This window comes from Adiantum capillus-veneris, chromosome 6 (genome assembly GCF_014529385.1).
Source record: "Adiantum capillus-veneris isolate H3 chromosome 6, ASM1452938v2, whole genome shotgun sequence".
Taxonomy (NCBI): domain Eukaryota; kingdom Viridiplantae; phylum Streptophyta; class Polypodiopsida; order Polypodiales; family Pteridaceae; genus Adiantum; species Adiantum capillus-veneris.
In genome coordinates, this window is record NC_140936.1 from 47,666,914 (window position 1) to 47,688,282 (window position 21,369).

General features: G+C 41.1%; 1 pseudogene; it reads right to left on the reverse strand.

Annotated features, from left to right (window-relative positions):
* Positions 1-18,438: 18,438 nt before the first annotated feature.
* Positions 18,439-19,258, reverse strand: LOC147455468 (BURP domain-containing protein 17-like; annotated as a pseudogene).
* Positions 19,259-21,369: the final 2,111 nt, after the last annotated feature.

Genomic DNA, 21,369 nt, shown 5'->3' on the forward strand with positions numbered 1-21,369 from the left:
ATATTTCTAGCACGTTTTCTTACAGTTTTCAGGACCTTTTTCATGATGTATTGTGATTTTGGTACCTTGTTGGATTGCGACTAGACTTGGTAGGATAGTGCCCTTAGGTATCCTAGACCTCCTCCTAAAGTTTCTGCACATTTCAAGTCTGTTCGAGTGCCGAAATGGTGTGATGACCTAGAGTTGTGAAAAAGGAAATAGGCAAATTTCCCTGATTACATTCAGTGTTGGTTTTCTTGTTGAGCTAGTGTGTTTTCTTGTTAAATTTCACTTCATGAGATTGACAATCTCATAGAGTCTCCGTGTCCCATTTGAGACACTTTCCCTGAGTATTGACATTATGTTAGTGCCAGATCACTATGCTACACACGTCCATCCTAGTGACTCGCTAACATTGGCGCCACTGTCGGGGAATGATCCTTAGATGGTGAGTCACCTAGTGTGTGTTTAGAGCGTTATTTTTCTAAGACTTTTCTCTCCATCTATCCTCAAATCTTCCCCCATTCCTAATTCGTGTCGTCCCTTGACACGACCTTGTGCAGTCTTGTCATAGGGTTGTCCTTAGCTTTGTCTTCAAGGTCAGTCTTCATCTTGGGAACTGCATTGTTGTTTATGATGATACCCCCTTACTTGAGTGCTTCATATATCATGTGGCATGGCTGATGCATGTATTGTACTTCAATTGTCGAGGAAATTATCGTTACTTGTCTTTGTAGGCCATTCTTTGACTTGCCATTATTTGACGAAGCTTTGTTGTCGAACTTGGAGATAAAAGATATTCTTGATAAGCATATGGAGACCTGCAATTTTTGCTCCACGTCATCGTTGATTAATTTGGGTAGACAATTCCTTATTTTTTATGTAGAAGGAATGTATACAAGAAGATGATGTGATTCTAGATTAGGGTCTAAAACCTGGATGACCAAAGGGAATAACCCGGTGGGAAAAAGGGGCCTTTGGTATACGCTCTTATTAGAGTTGGGCATTTGGACATGAAGTACCTGTCATGCAAGGTGAGTGCTTGATGGAAACGAAGGAAGAGTGCCTAATGCAAGTGATGGGGGCTTTTCACAAGCCAAGCTCCCATACCCCTCTTCTCTCGTCCCCACCCCATGAAAACCCCCTCTTAGGGAGGGAGTGATAAAAGACATTGGAAAAAGTAAGAAAAACATAAAGTATGATTATGTAAATATATGAGAAAGGTAAAATAGGCCACCTCATGCCTGCGGGGAAGCCCATCCCCACCTTGCCTCCTTTTTCTTCACTGTTGCCCCGTCGTGTGTCCCTTTTCCTCTCCTCCACTCAAAAGGTCGACCCCCTCTCTCTTCCCCTTGTCCTTTCTCCTTTCTCTCTCCCCTCAAGCTACCCCACCTCTCACCAATAATGCATTCTAACTCACCAATAATGCACCCTAACTCACATGCAACTTACCCTATCTTCCAAAATAGTATACCCCACCCCCCCTTTCTCTCTCCTATCATATCCCATGACCCAAATACCCCCCCCCCCTCTCTCTAAAGGGCGCCATGTCTCTTGTCTTGTAGCTAAATAACCTCCCCCACACTCACACACACTCAGTTTCACTAAAAAAGGTGCCCACAGACCCATCCCCACCCGGTGGTTACCTGATTTTTCTTGTGTTGACACACATCTGCACACAGATTCACCTCTGAACACACTCCTCTCTCTCCCCTCTTGTAATTACTTTATTCTCCATGTCACCTCTCACTTTTTTTCATCAACCCATCTCTCTCTCTTAGCCTCTCTCTCATGAGACTGCTGTTCTGGCACATATACACACAGCCAGACAAGTGGGGCCCACAGTCACATGGCCTATGTAGATAATGATTTCTTCATTTCTAAATTCTAGAATTTCTCCCCCCCCTCCTCCCCTATATAAAGAGGGGTCACCATCACACAAAAACACACAACATCACCAAAGAACACACTATGCATTGTGTGTGCCTAGTGCACACACACACACCCACACCATCACCATCACCGCAATCACCATGCTTGTCTTGAGGATGACCTCTACACCCTTCGCTATGGAAGATGAAGGGAAACTAAATGAAGGATGATGGCCATAATCCTCGTGCGAGTCTTCGCCATCAACTCCCACCTATCCGCCATGTGCTCTACCACTCTCTCCCTTCTCATTCCCCTACCCTATGCTCCCCATTTCATCGCCTAATTCTCTAAATAAAGCTTGAGGTTTTGTGATTATGTTTTCTTGCAATGTTTTGCCCATGTGAGGTGTGCGGAATCGCCACCTAGTCTTGTGTTTTGGAGTGAGCTTGTGTATGTGTGAAGGGTGTGCAGATTCGCCATCCTTTTGTGATGCCTAAGTACTAAGCCGCTATACCCCCTCCCTCACTCACTCTCTCTCTCTCTCTCTCTCTCTCTCTCTCTCTTGATCTCATTCCCTTTCCTTTTCATCATTACTCCCAAGCATCCATCTCTCTTGGATGAAAACTTTGTTATGGTGGTGTGTTGTTTGCGTCCTAGCTGCTGAAGCTAGGTGGTGCCCCCTGTTTGCTTTACCATGACAGGCTCGAGGCGCGCCATTCGGTCCCCGGTGTTTTAGAGGCCGTCGCAGTTCGGGGTTCGCTTTGCTCCCGTCATTTGGTGCCCCCACGGAGGATCTTTTCATGAAACCCTTCAGTTTACAAGACTGAAACCCTTAAACTATTGTGAATGGATAAATGGCTAGCAGGATTTGCTAATTGGACAACATGAGAAGAAGAGCTCCAAGCACAACTAGACGAACTCCGCATCACCATCGAAGCTCGAGTGCCAGGCGTAACAGTAATCGATTTGCAGTGGGAGAGTCAACCAACACGCCAAACCCAGTGGATATACATAGGCCATGTGCCAAGAAGAAGAAGGAGAAGGTCGAAACCATGTCCGCAACCTACAACCAACCCACAACAACAAAATGGAAGGAGCTCTACACAATAGAGAATCAACACTATTCTACTTTGAGAATCGGGTAACTCAAGTCACCGAGGTAATTATCACAGTCAGTTTTCAAGTCGCACCTGATGTTGCAGAACAGATAATGGAAGCATTGGCTCACACTCTCACTAGAGAAACTAGGGATCTACTGAGTTTGTTTCAGGAAAGAACACCACCCTCTCCCACAAGCTTGGACAATGACTAAGCACCTCTAAGCTTCACATGAATCAGTACAACCTACCTCAAGACAGATCACACATACCAACACGTGTACGCTCAATCAAGGTAATACTGGATTTGAAGGCTCACTACCAGCACGTCATTGACACCATGCGGGGTGGGGAGCGGTTTTTGGAGGTTCTGGCATCAAATCAACCATTTCTCTTACCTTTGGTACAAGGCAATGTACCGTTTGAAGTTTTAATCTATGTCCTAGTATAAGAGGGTATACACGCCTCCTTGTAAAGAAGAAAAAAACTTTTGCAAGTTAAGCAGTGTGTCTTTCTAGCTCTCTCTCAGTAATCATGGCAAGTGTAGCATTTCCAACATTTAAAGGAAAGAAGGGGGAGGATTTGGTAACAGACTTCCTAGATGACTTTGAAGTAGCATGTGTAGTGAGCAACAAAGATACGGATGAATCCCGGGTTAGAATCTTTAAGCATCTCATGAAGCTAGAAGCTAGATCATGGTACAATGCACATCCACAAGCAACCAAGGATGACTGGGAACTCTTAAAAACCGCTTTTAAGAGGCGCTTTGGGGGAGGTACCACTTCAGAAAAGTTGTGGGACAAGTTGAGAGACTTGAAGCAGGAGGGTCTTTTAGAATATGCCACCTATGAGTCCAAATTTGTGGATTTGTGGGAACGGTGGGTTGAGTCACTGGCTAGGGGGGAAGCTGCACCCGATTTCCTAAAAAAAGATCGGTTCACGCATGGCTTATGGCCGCTTCTCAAGGAGAAGGTGAAAGGTAGATTCCCGGCTACGTACGAGTTAGCTGTTGAGATTGCTCACCTTAAAGACAAGAAGCAGCGAATGAAAGCCAAAGAAACCGAGTCAACAAAATCAGGAACATCGCGTCAACCAACAACTATGACAACCACCATTCCACCACCACCACCGGCTCTTGGGGTAAGAGATGACCAACAAGATATGTTAGCCCATATTAGTGAGACCACATCCACCGACGAAAGTGACAGTTCCATTGATGTGATGGGTATCATTATGAAGGATCCACAAAGGGTAAGCACAACTGGTGATCCATCACCAAAAGGGAAACCCAATGAAGAGGAGAGAAAATCACCTGGCCTAGGAGGAAGTAGGTTGAAGGGTATGTTGTCTACGGAATTAACACTTGAGGAGAAAGATAGTTTTTTGCAAATGTTGATGGGATTTCCTAACCTGTTCATTGACAACTATGAAAGAATCACAGGAATTACAGTGGTGGAACATCATATTAAGCTGAAGGAAGGGGTAAAACCAGTTGTGCAAAAGCTACGACGATTGGGTGTCATACAAGAAAAGGCACTCTTGGCCGAGGTAAGGAAACTGCTGGAGGCGGGATTCATCTATCCTGTAGAAAACTCAGAAAGGGTGTCACCCGTAGTGGTGACGCCTAAAAAGAATGGTAAGTGGAGGGTCTGTGTTGACTACAAACCACTAAATGCAGCTACAAAGAGAGACCACTTTCCTCTCCCTTTCTTGGATGAAATTCTGAATGAAGTAGCGGGTTTTGAATGCTATACCGTCTGTGATGGTTATTCTGGATACTTTCAAATACGCATAGCCTTGGAAGATCAGCTAAAAACCAGTTTCATCATGCCATGGGGTTGTTTTGCACACGGGGTTATGCCATTTGGTCTCACAAATGCACCTGCCACATTCCAAAGATATGTCACATATGTTTTTCAACCGTTCTTTGGAACATCCATAAGAGTGTTCATTGATGATTTTTGTATATATAGCTCCCGTATTTCACATTTAGAAAAGGTAACTGAAGGTTTGGCCAGGTTGTAGAGCCTAGGTGGGCAATTAAATGTGGATAAATGCCACATTGGGGAGAGTAAAGTCATTCTTCTAGGCCATGAAATTTCAGCAAAAGGTATCAACGCCGACCCAAGTAAGGTGTCTGCACTCATAGCCCTACCTTCACCAACGACCGCACGTCAACTGGTCTCTTTTGTAAAGAAGGTGAGGTACTTAAGTAGATTCATACATCTACTATCACAACTTGTTCTACCACTGCAACAACTCACTCAAAGATCAACTTTCACTTGGGACGAGGAAAGCGAACATCACTACAACAAGGTAAAGGAGGTCTTAGCCACTCTACCAACTATCTCACCACCTAAGTGGGATGAAAAATTCTATGTCACCTCAAGTGTTGGTGATGACTCATTGGGGGCTGTGCTACTCCAAAAGGATACGACAACATCTTTCATGAGGCCAATCTACTTCTCTAGTCGAATGATGACAGCAGGAGAGGGGTCACTATCACACAAAAACACACAACATCACCAAAGAACACACTATGCATTGTGTGTGCCTAGTGCACACACACACACCCACACCATCACCATCACCGCAATCACCATGCTTGTCTTGAGCATGACCTCTACACCCTTGGCTATGGAAGATGAAGGGCAACTAAATGAAGGATGATGGCCATAATCCTCGTGCAAGTCTTCACCATCAACTCCCACCTATCTGCCATGTGCTCTACCACTCTCTCTCTTCTCATTCCCCTACCCTATGCTCCCCATTTCATCGCCTAATTCTCTAAATAAAGCTTGAGGTTTTGTGAGTATGTTTTCTTGCAATGTTTTGCCCATGTGAGGTGTGCGGAATCGCCACCTAATCTTGTGTTTTGGAGTGATCTTGTGTATATGTGAAGGGTGTGCGGATTCGCCATCCTTTTGTGATGCCTAAGTACTAAGCCGCTATACCCCCTCCCTCACTCTCTCTCTCTCTCTCTCTCTCTCTCTCTCTCTCTCTCTCACTTGATCTCATTCCCTTTCCTTTTCATCATTTCTCCCAAGCATCCATCTCTCTTGGATGAAAACTTTGTTATGGTGGTGTGTTGTTTGCGTCCTAGCCGCTGAAGCTAGGTGGTGCCCCCTGTTTGCTTTACCATGACAGGCTCGAGGCGCGCCATTCGGTCCCCGGTGTTTTAGAGGCCGTCGGGGTTCGGGGTTCGCTTTGCTCCCATCACAAGTACCAATTATGGGACACTCTATATGCTTATGAGAAATTTTCAAACAAAAGCATGCAGTGTAAGAGATGGAGTTGATGGGTGCTTCAAGGAACAAATGTAGCACATGTGACATCAAAAGACGTCTTGATAGCTTTCACGTTTCCAAAAAGGGTTTTTGGTGTAGAAGCTTGTGCACTTAGGCCTCACCGTGATGTGTGTGTGAGTGTCTTTTGGACTTCCTCCTTCACTTACCACTATACTACAATGACTTTGACTCTTATGCTTACCTATACCAGCATGAGTGACACAACGTAATTATCCTCAACTCTTCCAACTTGAGCAGTACCTAGAATAACTAAGACGCTTAGACCATAGATAATATTACATGAATGTTTGGTACTAACGCCTCACTCATTTAGTGGCTTAGCTGCCCAACTCTAACTTTTATTCCATGTATGTTTAATGGCGACTTGGACTTACCTGTTCAAGGCCAAAAACCCAATTCCATAAGTTTTGGAAATTTAGGGCTCTTCCATTGTGTTGGTCTTTGGATGCCACCATTTTGTTGATTAGACTAAAATACTTTGGCTCCTCTTGACTTACTTGTCGTATGTTATCACTACTTTGTGAAATAAGTTCTTTAGCTATTGTAGAGGCTGATGGAGCCTTTTCTTTATGAAGTGGTTAAATCTTTGTGTGGGTTCTTTGTGTTTGAGTTTCCACAAGAAATTTTGGAACCCATCTTGTTTTTGGTCCTTGTGTGACCGTCTTTGGCATTTTACCTTCTTCTATAATTTGATGGACACTAGGCTTCGGTATCCAAACTTGATGATTTCCTTTGTAGAAGCCTTGATTTTGTATCTGAAGACAAGGTATCGATCTAGAGTTCGTAGCACTATCAGTGGTGACTGGCTATTGGCTCTTCCTATTGATTGTGTGCCTTTGGGTGGATCCTTGTGCTTCTTGATTGATCTTTGTTGTTCTAGGTTGAGCTACAATTTTTTGATAACTATATTTGTGTGTCACCTTCATAAAATCCTTGTGCTTCAAGTAGCTTGACCGGAACCATCCGTGGCTTCACCTATTTATCTTGGGTAGCTTGGCTGAGGTCTGACTTTGGTACCCAAACTTGTCGCATTTCTTGTTGCTTTGATTTTTACTTTTGCCTTTTGTGGTAGTTCTTTCTCGTGATTGAGTTGTTTGTCTTACGTTTATACCTCTTATTGATCTTTGTAGAACTCTTTGGTTGAGGGGAGTAGATCTAGGTTGTTACTTACATTTTTTGGCCCAAACATTAGCATTTCCTTGGAAGTAGCCTGAGCAGTGCTTGACTCATTTGATGCTACCCACCCTGTCACCTTTTGTTGTTGAGGTTCAACTTGTGTTTCATGTATCCAAATTGGGTCTTTGTGATTGATGTTCTCTTTGGATCCCAACACTTGGTTGACATTCTTTAGCTTCCTCTGGATTCTTTTTCATGATGGTAACGTTGGTTGATGGGATTTTTTCTTTGGTCTCCATTGGATTGTTGATGGTTTGGCTCTTGATGTAGAGGCTTTGCGGGAAGTTTGATGGAGGCTCATTGAAGGTAAAGTTGTCTTGCGAGGTTGATCTATTTTAGCATTTAATTTAGTTTTACACTCTTTCGTGATGGTCGGCGATTCTTTCTCCACATGGATTTAAGAAGCTTCATGAACTCTTACAGTTGTTGTTGAAGCTTTTGATTGTTGTCGAAAGAAGATGTTCCTCCAACTTTCTGTCAGGACCAGACTCTCTTTGATGTGATGGGAGTCGATTATGTGGAATGTATCCTTATACTCCCCGGTACTCAACTTGATTACAACTTCTGCTACTCCGAAGCTAGGAATCGGTATTTTTGAACTTGTGTACAGGATCTTCTCTAGCTCAGTGATTGGTGGCTTTCCCATCATGATCCACATTCCATAAGTCATTAGATCCTTTCCTGCTTCTGGATTTATCATAGCTGAACATGTGATTTTGAGTACTATTTCTCCGTATATGTTGAATTTGATCATCGTAGGAGACAGTCAATTTTCTTCTTTATCCTTGTTCTTATTTTGATCTTGTGTTTGTTGAACAATTGACGTTGAACTTGTATTTTTTTCCTTTTTCTGCTTTCATTTGCTCTTTTTTGGGGTTGACTTCTTTGAAACTACTTTTGTCAATTCTTCAAGTATGTCAATGATGACATATTCTTGTGGTTGCTCTGATTTCTTCGTTTTCACTTTGGCACCATGGTCCACGGTGTAGCTATCTGTCTCAAATTTTCTGCTTTCACACTCACAAAACTCATTAGCTTCCTTCAACACCTTTATCGTAAACAAGGGAATTATATCATATCGTTCTTTATCACAAAATTTAGTCAGGGTCACCTCATTCACACACACATCAAGAGTGGCCAGTATTTGATCCCATCCAAAGGATTCAAATAGCTCCTCTGGAAATGGTTCTAGAATATAGTGTGTGTCCTTGTTTACAATACCATGAATTTTACAATACCATGACTCTTATTGATCTTTTTTTACAATTCTTGGATTTTTTAACAAATTAGCACCTCCATTTTTGGAGCATTTAGAACTGGTTCCATAAGAGATTGGGCCGCTTGGATGAGCAGCTCCTTACGTATTTACAACCTTTTTTTTCATACCCTCGATGAGGATATACTCTTCCTAGGTTTGATTGGGTTTTAGCCTAGCTTCATAGGCCTTAAAAATTACATCTAAAGGTTCAAAGACTTTGTCCACCAAGATTGAACCTCCTGAGTTAGTCTTCGACTCTTTAGGACCCTTTGCGTTTTTCTTCCTTTGTTGCTCTCATTTTTTATTCAGTTCAATTTTCAAAGCAGCTTTCTCATGTAGCCTTTTGGCTTTTATTTTGTCTCGTTTGTCTTTCCATGATTTTCTTGCAGTTCTCATCGATATGTTGTCGATTTCTGTTTGAGGTGGCAATGTGGGTTTCTCCTCAACAATTGCATTTTTAACAGCTTCTTGAGCTTGAGCTCGAGTCATCACTTTTACAAGAATCGTGGGTTCTACCTCAGATACACTTGAAGAGGCATCACGCCTACAACATTCATTGTTGCTTTCCCCTTGTAGTTTGGAGTCTTAGCATGGTTTTGGCATAGATGTTCTCTCCCACAATGTTCACAAAATAAAAATATTTCTATTTGTGGACCCTTGTTTGGAAAACTTCATGCCCAATGGTCACTGCCACACTCATAGAATGGACCTTCTTGTTTCATAGTTGGTGATCCAGCCAATGGTAGTTCTTACCTAGTAAGAATGTTCTTTGAACCATACTCATGATTGTCTATGAACATGAGCGTATTCGCATCCATAGAGTACTGGTTTTTCACGGGTTGTGGCACATACATTGGGTGAGTGTAGTTGACTACAACGCTACCATCATTCAAAAGAGGTGGTTGTTGGCCTAGCACTTGTTGCAGTTTTGGTTGAGTGTTACACCATGGAGTGGGATGATCCCCTTCATAAGTATTGCATCTTCTCAATTAAGGTTGTTGTACATTCAAGTTATGTTTGTAGCCTTGGTGTATTCTTCTAATCACCCCTCAACCCCTTGATTAATGATTGGTTCCCAAGGAATGAGAAAATCTCTTGTTGATTCCCTCTTTGGAGATGAGACACTACTAATCACATTGTCTATATCTTTAGTCACCTCTTTGTATGCCTTACAATTGTCAACTACATATAGAGCTCTCTAGTGACTTGCTCAAACGTTGTGCATCCTTTTTGATGTAGGTCCTTTTTGAGAGTTTCATTATTCAAGCCCTCTACAAAAAGAACTGATACTCTCTCATCTTGTGGTAGCTCTCTCATAGGATATCTATCTATGTATTGTTTGAAGCAAAGCAAAGCTTCCTTCACTCTCATTCTTTTTCTATTTGAAAGCGTAGATCTGGGGCACCGTGCTGTGCTTGATTCCCCTTTTTGAGAACCCTTCTCTGAATTCTTGTAAGAGTTGTGCTATATTTGGAAAGTTATCTCTATTTAGTAGTTGGAACCAAGTCAAGGCTGCTGCTTCCAATGTCAGCCCAAATGCCTCATACTGAGTATGGAAATCTGCAATATGTTCAGCTCTCAAAACTTGTTTGAAGAGTGAGACATGTGCATATGGATCCCCTGACCCATTGTACTTTGTCTTGACACATTGAGCCACTTGATATGGTCTTAATCATTGGGTTCAGTCACCAATCTAGCCAATTTGTGGTTTCTTGGAAAGACGTCTCTCGTTCTCTCCTCACGTCTTGGAGAAAATCCCAGTGGAATCCTCTCGGATATGTGCTATGGCACATATTGGCTGAAAGTAAGTAGAGACCGGAGTACCCTTGTATGTGTAGCATTCTAAGTCAATTGGATCAACAAGTTTATACTCACATCCATACTTATCTACCAACAAAAGTTTCACTCCGGTGACATTCGTATACGTAAAAGCATAGAGGTTCTTATGGGTGGTTAACTCCCTAGCAATGGGTTCTACACACCTGTAGAAGATATATGGATCCTCTTTTGTGAATATATATATGTTCTTATGAGCATAATCTATAAGCACTCTCATGGACTCATTGGCTTTGATGAATCTCACGTTTGGTTTGTTTATCAGAGGATGCCTCTCCTCTAGGGATTCTCCGAATCCCCCAGTTGTTGGCATTGCAACGAATCCCCCAGTTGTTGGCATTGCAACATTTTTCATTTCTCTGAGTGGAGTAGGGAACCCTAGTGGTGGGTGTTTTATCATGTTTATAGCTCACTCAAAACTCTCAAGGCAGCCTCCCACTTTGGCTTAGTGCAATTTATCCCTTTTTGCCCCTGGTAAGGTCTCTCAAAAGTTATGGTAAAGTTTAATTCTTGCCAATCCAAAGGTGTGTTCTCTTGTTTTTCAAGTCTCTCCTTCTTTTTCTAGTTGGAACTAATCATACACTCATCATACTCCTTCCCTCTTGCTTGAACAAAGTTGCAATACATTGATTATCTACAATCAAAGAATTCTCCTTCAAATCCCTTTTCACATTATGTATATGTTGCTTCTCATTTGTTTCCAACTCATCAAGATTTGCTATCGATTCATTCACATCAGCATAAAAAACTTGAAGAAAAATCTTCTTTCCTTTTTGGATTAGGGATAATCTTTTCTTCCCATACCATTACAATCTAGCTTTACAACAATGATACTCGACCAAAACCCCTCATCTCCTTATAGTTCATGAATGCCTTGTTCGATTATTTTGGAAGAGGGTTCTCTATGAGGGTTTCACAATTCCATTAATAGTCCATGAAAATTGTCAAAAAATTAACAACACACTTTGCATCCTTGCTTCTTATCCTTGCATAAGTTGAACCATCATCCTAAACCTTTGTTTGCATGCACATGTAGGCCTCTCTTGTAGAGATGCTTACACATGAGGTTTATCTCTAGATCATGGCCTCTCAAAGCCACAAAAGTCTCTTCAAGATCATCTACCTTCACCAAAAATTTTGGCATCTCTCTTGGGGTGACTTCTACATTGGTGTCTTTAGGGAGTGACCTCATTTTCCTCATCATCATCCACAAATTGCACCTCCTTTTCTCTTCCACAAGATTAGGTCCCTAGCACATTAGAGTGATTAAAAGAAACTTATTTTTGAACGCTTAATTTCAAGCAAAAGTAGTAGAACAACCGAGATTCATACTAAAATATAAGGTAATAATTAATATTTCTAAATGAAAAACCCATGTTTTGACCTTGAAAATTAAGATGGACTAAAATTACAATTAAAATTTTTCATTTTTAATCAATAAATTCACTACAAACTAGGATATGTGAGCACTGCCACATTGTTAGCACCTTTTTTATCATAAACTTGTATCCCTTGTGCGTTTGAGGTTCCCCCTTCACCCTTCACCCTTTGGTTGAATAAATTCAGTTAGATCTTGTCTTTATCACTTGATTATGTCCTTGATTCCTTGTGAATATTGCTTTTTGCTATACCTAGTATAGCTACCCAAAGTAAACTCCATCTTACTCTTTCAAAATTCTCTCCTCCAAAACCTTCTTCAAATGCCTAGCCACTTCAATGCGAGATGGGATTTTTTATTTCTCCTTTGTTTTATCTTGCTTCTTTCTTAATCATGCTTCCTTCATGGCACTTCTTGTAAAGGAGTCTCTTGTGAGGTAGCTGTTGAGCTTATATGTGAAGCTACTCAATATATGGCTTCTCTATATATGGCACCCAGGTCCCCTCTATATATACATCATCTCATGTGTGTATTCTACACACTTTGGGGTTCTATTTATGTTCTCTCTCTTTCTCTTTCAACATGGTTATTATCGGTGATACAATGATGATATTTCGTTGATTCCATGGTGATTTTCGTTCATACCATGATGATGTTTCATTGATACCATGGTTATTCTCGGTGATACCATGGTTATTCTTGGTGATTCCATGATGTTGTTTCGTTGATACAATGATTATTCTCGGTGATGTCATGATGTTGTTTCATTGATACCATGGTTATTCTCGGTGATACCATGATGTTGTTTCATTGATACAATGATTATTCTCTGTGATATCATGATGCTTTTTGTTGCTACCATGATGATTTATTCATTTTTATTGATACAATGATGATGTTTTGTTAATACTCTGATGATATTCATTGATATCACTACGTTGATAACTGTCATTTTTTGTAGTATATACGCATATCATTTGCATCACGTAATCACGCATCTTGTACTTTTACGTTCATACTTTATGTACCATATGTTGTCGTGTGTATATATGTCGTCAAAAGAGTGGCGTGGCAAACCATCTCTTATGGCATTGTGAACGTAATTATTTCACTAACGATGCTAATAATTTTCATGACTATGTTTTTTGAGTCTATGATCTATGTAGGATTGATCAAAGAATTGATTTCATGAAGACAAACTTGGTGACAATAAAAGATTTATGAAGACATGTTTGGTAATGCCATATTGATGACAAGCTACACAACAGATTCACGGAGACACATCTGATTTACGAGCTAATCAAAAGCCTTTACACCTCTTTATTGAACCTTTATATTCATTATTATATTTGATAGGATAAGAGTAATGTAACTCCTCATAAAACATTCATTGTAAAAGGATTCGTGTAGCTCCTCATAAAATATTCATTGTAAAAGGAGTGATGTAGCTCCTCATGAACATTTGTACATTCAATTATTTTTATAATATAACGGTGGGTGTATATAGAGCTGTGGGTTTTTTCCCTTGATCCCCCAAGGGTTTTTTTCATCCACAGTTAGGGACCCTTATTTGAGTTGGCGTGTTGAGATTATATGTGAAGCTACTCAATATATGGCTTCTCTATATATGGCACCCAGGTCCCCTCTATATATACATCATCTCATGTGTGTATTCTACACACTTTGGGGTTCTATTTCTGTGCTCTCTCTTTCTCTCTCAACAGTAGCCTCATGAAAATTTCATGTATGGTTCCTTCACCTCTAGTAACCCTCTTTGAAGATCCTTCATTACCATTTTGTCACATGTGTTTCTCTTCAATGCTCACTTCAATTTTTGAAACCTTGCAATATAAGCATGCACTAATAAGGTGTCAAAAGTACCCTTCCATCCCATTTCTAAGCAAATAGAGTCACCAAGTCCATGTAGGACGGATAAGGTGTCAAAAGTACCCTTCCATCCCATCTCCAAGCAAGCAGAGTCTCCAAGTCCATGTAGGACTTCTTTAAGTACTTTGACTTTTATGGAGAATTCACTACTATTTTATGTCTTCATTTTTGTATCTTTGTAAGAAGTGACATTGTATCCTTGACCTCTTTCCATTCTGTCTTCAATCCCTATTCATTGTCCTTGTTATCTAATGTCAACTTCAATTCAATCTTTTCAATATTCAAAGTTACTTGGATCTTAGGTCCTACGAACTGAAGAAACAATTCAATCTTTTCAATTTCTCTATCCCAGATAATTAAGGATAGTGGCATTCAAACTCCCATCAACAGAGCACCAACAAGAAGCGCATAGTTTTTTGGAAATCCACTCTAGAAATGCTATCTTGGTTACTTTCTTAAAATCTTCCTTGACATTTACATTGTCGATTCTACCTTGAAATCCTCCTAGATATCTCCATGCTCCATCATGAATGTCCTTACATGCTTTGTAATTTGAAGAGCTGCAACTAGCTCAAAGCTTCTCATCAACTCTATAGCCATTACACTATTAATCTCCATATCCTTTGAATAATTGTGTACGTATTGGTGACATCTCCACCATCACATTGAAAACAATCGAAGTGCCTTGGTAGTAGACACTTCCCTCCTTTCTGGAGCTTCTAGATCTAGCATGTAGAGTGAAAATCCCATGTTCATCTTCTTGATCACCATAGCTTTATGTCTTTGCTAAGGTCTCAAATTCTCATCCTTGTTGATTTTATGTCAGGTTTACAAAGAATTATGTTAGGAAGTTTACGATGGACTTGGGAAGGTGTTGAGCTTCTCGGTATGAGAGTCCATGTGAATATCAAAAACCCACAAACCAAATAAGCTCAAATTCTAAGAGATTTTGTGAAGAAATCACAAAATCCCTATGACAATCTATTTGGTATTCATGTGAGAATGGTCAAAATCATAAAGGATTTTTTAATCTCATAGACATGGGGGTGCATGACATAATTATTGGCATGGATTGGATGACAAAAAATCACGTCTTGATTGATTGTGAAGAAAGAAAAAACTCTTTTAAATCTACAAATGGTAGTAGTCACACACTTGAAGGGGAGCAAAGAAATTGTAAGTCCATTCTAATTTTGAGTCCCTGGTAAAAGTGGGAGACTTAGAAGAGCCATATATTGCATTGATAGATCATGGTTCATAAATTAACCTCATGTCAAAGAGTCTTTCTCAAAAAGGAAAATAGCCAATTGAGACAAATCATGGATATATGATTTGTGCAACAAAAAACTCATCAGGGGAGTTGTACGGAGCTTCGTCCAAATGTAAAGGTGACTATGGCGGATGTAAAAGATGACGAGAATTGCTTTGTACAAGAGATGTCTACATACCCTCTTATCCTTGGGCAGCCATACATCACTTCTACTCGCATGGAAACCAAGGTGATGGACGATGGGTTATCCTATGCTAGGATAAGGAGCAGGGATGGAAAGCGTATAGTACAGCTCCTTATTGTTTCTGTGGACCATGAAAGGAACCATGACAGTCTTAGAGAGAAACCCTTGCCAGAGACAAAAAAAGAAATCAAGGACTACAGGGATATAAGGGGTTTTAGTCATGTACCATTGTAGAGCAGGATTGCAGTGGTACAAGAAGACAAATGTTATTGCATGAGGTATATGCAAAGAAATGTTTTCTATAGGTTTTGTAGGATTAACACTCTATGGATCTATTGCTTTTGCAAAGTATAAGGACAAGCTTAAAGCCAGGACCTTTGAGCTTGTTGTGGTTCCCGAGATCAAAGAGCATGTAAGGGGAATCATAAATGGGCATGGGACAACTTGGGAAGCATTCAAATTAGCATTTAACAAAGACAATTTCATGGAAGACTCCAAAAGGGTGACAAAGAGGACTTTTTATGAGTGGGTAGTTTGGAAAAAGAAGGGCTTGAAGACTAATTGGAATGAAGTCGAAAATGCAATTTCACTTCTAGCCAAGCAACAACCCAATAGAGAGACAAGATGATAGTTAACCCTACTCAAGCCCCAGTTGTGCCTAAGAGTCCTATAAAGCCTGAGTGACAAGTCCATTATAGATGATATTGCCAAGAAAATGCAAGAGTTGAAGTTAAAGCTTACAAGGCTAGAAGAAAATTGGCAACCATCGGGTCAATCGATAGGGCAACTACCTCAAAATAGAGAAGGCTTTGTAAATATATGCATATGGTGTGATAGTACTAACCATGTAAAAAGGGATTGTGAAACGTTCAAAGATGCTTTGATGAAGGAGCTTGTTTTCTTTAAAGATGGAAAAATTCACTTAAGTGGGACACGTAATCTCTTGGCGACAAATTTTGGCAAAGGTGGGATGAAGAAGATAGTTTAGGGCATGGCTACTAGCCATGCCATCTCAATGGTCGAGAGAGCCGCCTATGGGTTGAAGGTGGAGCCTGTAAAGCAAAAATGAGTCAAGGTTGGGGAAGAATAAGTTAATGGGATTGGAAAAGTGTGGCCATGGGCAATAGAGTCTGTTGTGAAGGGTAAAATGACTTAAGAAGTCTTGCATAAAGATGGAGATTGCATTCGGCTAGAAACAGGCTGGAATGACCTTGTAGACTCCATGTTAGTGCATGCTTACAATGCCAAATGTCAAGCCAATGAGTCCATTATCAAAAGGAAACGCAGGCATGAGAATGGGGATGACGGGCCTTCAAAGCGGGCCATGAGGAGTAGAGGCAAAAATCACATAGTGCCTCATAGATCAGCTTCCCCACAACAGCTGCCTGTCCCCAGAGTGCCTATGCAAGAAGCGTGCAAAGAGAAGAAGAAGGAAGTAACAAAATCCAAAGCAAAGGGCCCAGCCTACAAACTCCAATCCAATATAGAGCCAGCAATGGATCTCAAAAAGGTTTTGGAAGAGAGGATTTTGAACAATAAGGTGGAATTTACCTTGGGTGAAGTCGTTGTTATAACAATCGTGCCTTTGCAATCTTGGAAAGTTCCAAGCCGACAATAATTTTTCGAATCTATGAACGTTCAAAGATGACGAGAGACGACACTCAAAAAATAGGTCAATAATAAAAGAGTCCTCAAAACAGAGTGGCATGAGGCTCGAGAGTGACGGCCACAATATGAATAGTTAAATGCTAAATTTGATCAAAAACATTGATGCTAAAAATAGCAAAATGATCACGGAAGCTTTACAAAGACGAAACATACGTCAAGCTGCAAACCAAGTACTCAAATGAAAGAGCACAAGTAGATGAACAAGTTTTAGACAAAACGATGATCGATCATGCATGCTTTTTCGTTTCTCCAGTTTTGAGCAGAAGACCCTCAGAAATTGAGACAAAGCCTGAGGTGTCAAAATACAAATCAGAAAGTAAATGTGATCAATGATCACCACATTGATTAGCAATAAACACTACACAAAACACTAACTATATTCTTCTCAACACAAAATAATCATGGTTAATAAGAATCAGTGCTTAGAAATAAAATTTGAAGAAATTACAAATATTACTAGCAAATCACATTCATATAATATGTTTCGTCATCATGAGTTGAATTGTCGCACGATCGTTCCCTCTCTGATACAATGTTGAGATGTAGGGGGGGAAGAAAGAGAGAGAGATAGAGAGAGAGAGAGAGAGAGAGGGGGGAGGGGGGGGGGGGGGGGGGGGGGGGGAAGACAAGAGACACACCATGTACGCTCCCCAGGATTGATTCATATTTTGGACAAGATACATATATATATAGGTGATCAAACCAACTTTAATAGACTCTGAGCCATATATAAAGACGCTCAGATGTCTTATGGATGATTTGGGTGTTGGACACGACATTGCCAACACTATTTACACTGACAATCAGAGAGCATTGCTAGTTGCAAGCAGCCGAGCTTCTCATGCTCGCATAAAGCATCCATCCTAGTTGAGTAATACCTCTTTTGCATTAGAAGCATTTAGGGTCTATTATTTTTTCCAATAGGGCGACTTTGAGTGGATTAATTGCATACTCTAGAAAAGCTTATAAATGCCCATTGTCTTGAATCCATTGTATCAAAAGAATACTCATGTCAAGAGCTCATCAATGAGCCCATATTTCATGTGGAATTGGTGAGCACTACTCTATTCTTGGAAGGGAGTTTGTGGGGTCGAGGTGCATCAGCTATTTTTGGCACAAGCATGCACATGAGCAAGATACTTTACCAATTTAAAGTATGCTTTTGGGCCTAAGAACATCTAGCTTTCACACGTGCAGGTTAGCTCATGCTTGACCAAAGTCTCAAAGATTAAAACGGTGTTAAGTTTCCTTATCATCTAGGTTAGGGACTATGAAATAGGATGTGATAATGGGTTGGTAATTCATTGGCCTCCCAAAAGAGAGATTGTGAGATCAAGATCCCAAGCTACCCAGTTTTTCATGTACTTCTCAATTCCATGGTCCATGATTGTCAAGCATCATGAACCATTGATCCCTTCCAAGGTGCCGTGTCATTTAATGAGAGGGCGGCTTACGGGGCTCTCTTGAAATTTTGCAGAGATCTTCGTTCATTGTTATCACACACGTAAAATTACCTCATTATGCACTACAAGATGTTGGTGCTAGGCAGGTTGTGGTAGTACTGCGCCGTGAAGGCGAAGGACATGGTGTGGCAGGAGTACTGCTTGGTGCCAGCGGGGCTGACCAGGTCCACGCTCAGGATGGTGAGCGGCTGGTCCATGATGGTGGCGTCGTAGAAGAACTCCATGGCCTTGGGAGTGCTGGTGCCCAGCCTACTGGTAACGAAGGAGGTGAGGTCCTCCAGGGAAAATGAGCAGGTGCGATCATTGAAGCCCTTGGGGTCCTTGTCCGTGCACATTTGCAGGTTGGTGGCCATGTCGGAGGTGGACGCGATGTCTAGTGTGTTGAGCACACTGGGCAGCTTGTTGACGGACATGGGGAGCAGGTCGGAGATGGTCTTGGGCAGGAAGGACCTGGAGGTGGAGAGGTGCGACCCTAGAAACTCGAGCTCGGAGACTATGATCGTATTGCCGAGCTGCATGTCACTAAAGCGGGTGAAGAAGAGCTCTAGGGTCTTCACGGCTTCCGCCGCATGCTTGCTACGGCATTGAAGGATGGAGTCATCGAGCAGTCTGCGGCGCTTGGACATGCGCGTGCAGCTGTTGAAGGTAAGGGACAAGGTCGTGGCGCCGTACAGAATGCAGGCCTTTGCAGCAGAACTCCTCAGTATTGGTGAAGCGGCCGGAGGAGGCGAGCTGCTGCGTGTATGTAGCCACCTGCTGGCCTACAGAAAGAGGGAACTTGAGCGCCGCTAGGCCCGGGGACAGCAGTCCTTCTGCCGCTACCAGTGAGGCAAATAATAACATGGCTGCCTGCACTAATGCGGCGGTGCATGACAGCCGCATGAGCAGGGCACGCTAAAATACAGAGATGTTGTTGGAGATGTTGTCAAAGTTCAAACTTTGACATCTCCGTGGGGCCGCTGGCTCCTGAATCCTTTTAATTAATTCAATACTGCCCTTGTGGCCTCTGCGTGTAAGATTAAAAATTGTGCAAGCAATTCTCATTCCTTATGCCATGCATGCCTATCACATTGAATTAATTCCATTCAATCAAGATTCAATCAGTAAACTGGTGGACATACCTCCCAGATTCTCAAATTTACATTAGATGTTTTAAAATATGGTCAGTTCATAAGGATCAAAACTAGTGGTCTTCAAAGTTGCAAAGAATATAGTCTTTGCTCAATGAAGCACAAGGTCTCTATGTGAAGAATCATTCGAACTAGGCAAGAACAACATGTTCAACAGTAAATGTTGTAGATGTAGTAGGCCATAAACCATGAGACACATGTTTTGGAACTGTTTTGTAGTATGCAACTCATGGAAATGGGCCACTGATGCGTGGATGGAATCACGAGGCATTAAGCTCTCTAAATTTACTGTCACTTTTGCTATATCATTCAGAGTATGGATCGTTATATTCATATGGTCTTTAATCATATTGTATACTTAAAAACTAGTCTTTAATGGCTACGATGTGGGAAGATGCTATTGGGGTAGAAAGAATCAAGATACAAGGATAACTCCTCCATTTGGAGGATTATCCACAAACTACGAGATATGTGACATTGTAAATTTGTAAATAGATGGAGAGAGAGAGAGAGAGAGAGAGAGAGAGAGAGAGAGAGAATTTATTACATTCTCCAAAGGCAAGAAAAATATCTCAAGTATAGTAGTTTTATAGTAGATTCATTTGATACTGGTCTTTTGAGTTGCATTCAATCAAGGTTAAGGATAAGCTTGGATTTCTTTCACTTGCCAAAAAAGAATTTGATACTATGGTATTATGATCATGAGAGAGGTCTTCTGACATATGTAGGTGTGAGCTTTCTCCCTTGTTTGTTCTCATGTTATTCATCATTATGAGAGACATTCTTTGGGGAGGTATATCATACTTGAGTTGGCAAACGTGATTTTGCAAGTAGTAACGGCTAACTTCCACCCCAAGCAAGGTATACCCTTTGCCCAACCACATCCAAGGGTATAGCTTAAAAATTATATGGTAGTCTACACTTTGGGGATGTCTCTAAGACATTTTTCCAAGAGAAGAGAGAAGCTCTCTTTTCATTGGTTCTCAATTCTTTCTTAGGAGGGATCATATCAAGGTAGGTGTTATGATTGGGGTGGGTAATTTGGGTCAGTGATAAATTTTATGCACACCCAAGAATTCCTAGGTAAATGGATATTATGGTGACACATTTTGGATCAACGTAGTTGATATGTGTTGGGGATTTTAGGATATTTAATATGGTAGGATTTATTGTTCGTAACTAACATGCCTCAACATACAATCATTTGTTGGAGATAATTGCTTGAGAGTAGGGAAGAAGTAAAGAAGGCTTCTCAAAGAATTAGAAAAACTTGTTCTTTGGAAAAAAGAGATGTCGTGAATGGGTGCTTAGCAAACATTTTGAGTAATCAAGGCAATCGACAAAGGTAAAGAGCCCTAATTACAAGAATGGTAACTAAACAAACATTTTTGATTGCCAAGTCATGGTACCATACAGGATATAAAGGAGAAAAGAAGCCTCTTACAATGACACCAGCAAGCACCAACACATCACCCTTGCCATGCACTTATAGGTTTTTTGTGTTGACATGGGAGGTGTCTACATCTCATTTATGGTGCATTTGTGTTAAAGCCTCCACATACCTTCTGCATGCGGATGTGTTGGCTACAAAATGTGTATCTTTGCTCTATTGGTTCTCTCTATTGGTGTCGCATACATCGGTTGGCTTGAGTAGGCCATTATGGTCACAAATGTCTACTAGATGCAGGAGGCCTCGAATCCCCTCCCCCTTTGAGCCATGAAATTGACAGAAAGGGATTTTGTATGCTATGGAAACCACAATATTCATTCATATCGCTAGCCGTGGAGTGGAATCTTGTGGTCAACCTATTATGGGTTGAGGAGACTTCATAAAGCCAATGAAGTAGAAAACACTAATCAAGT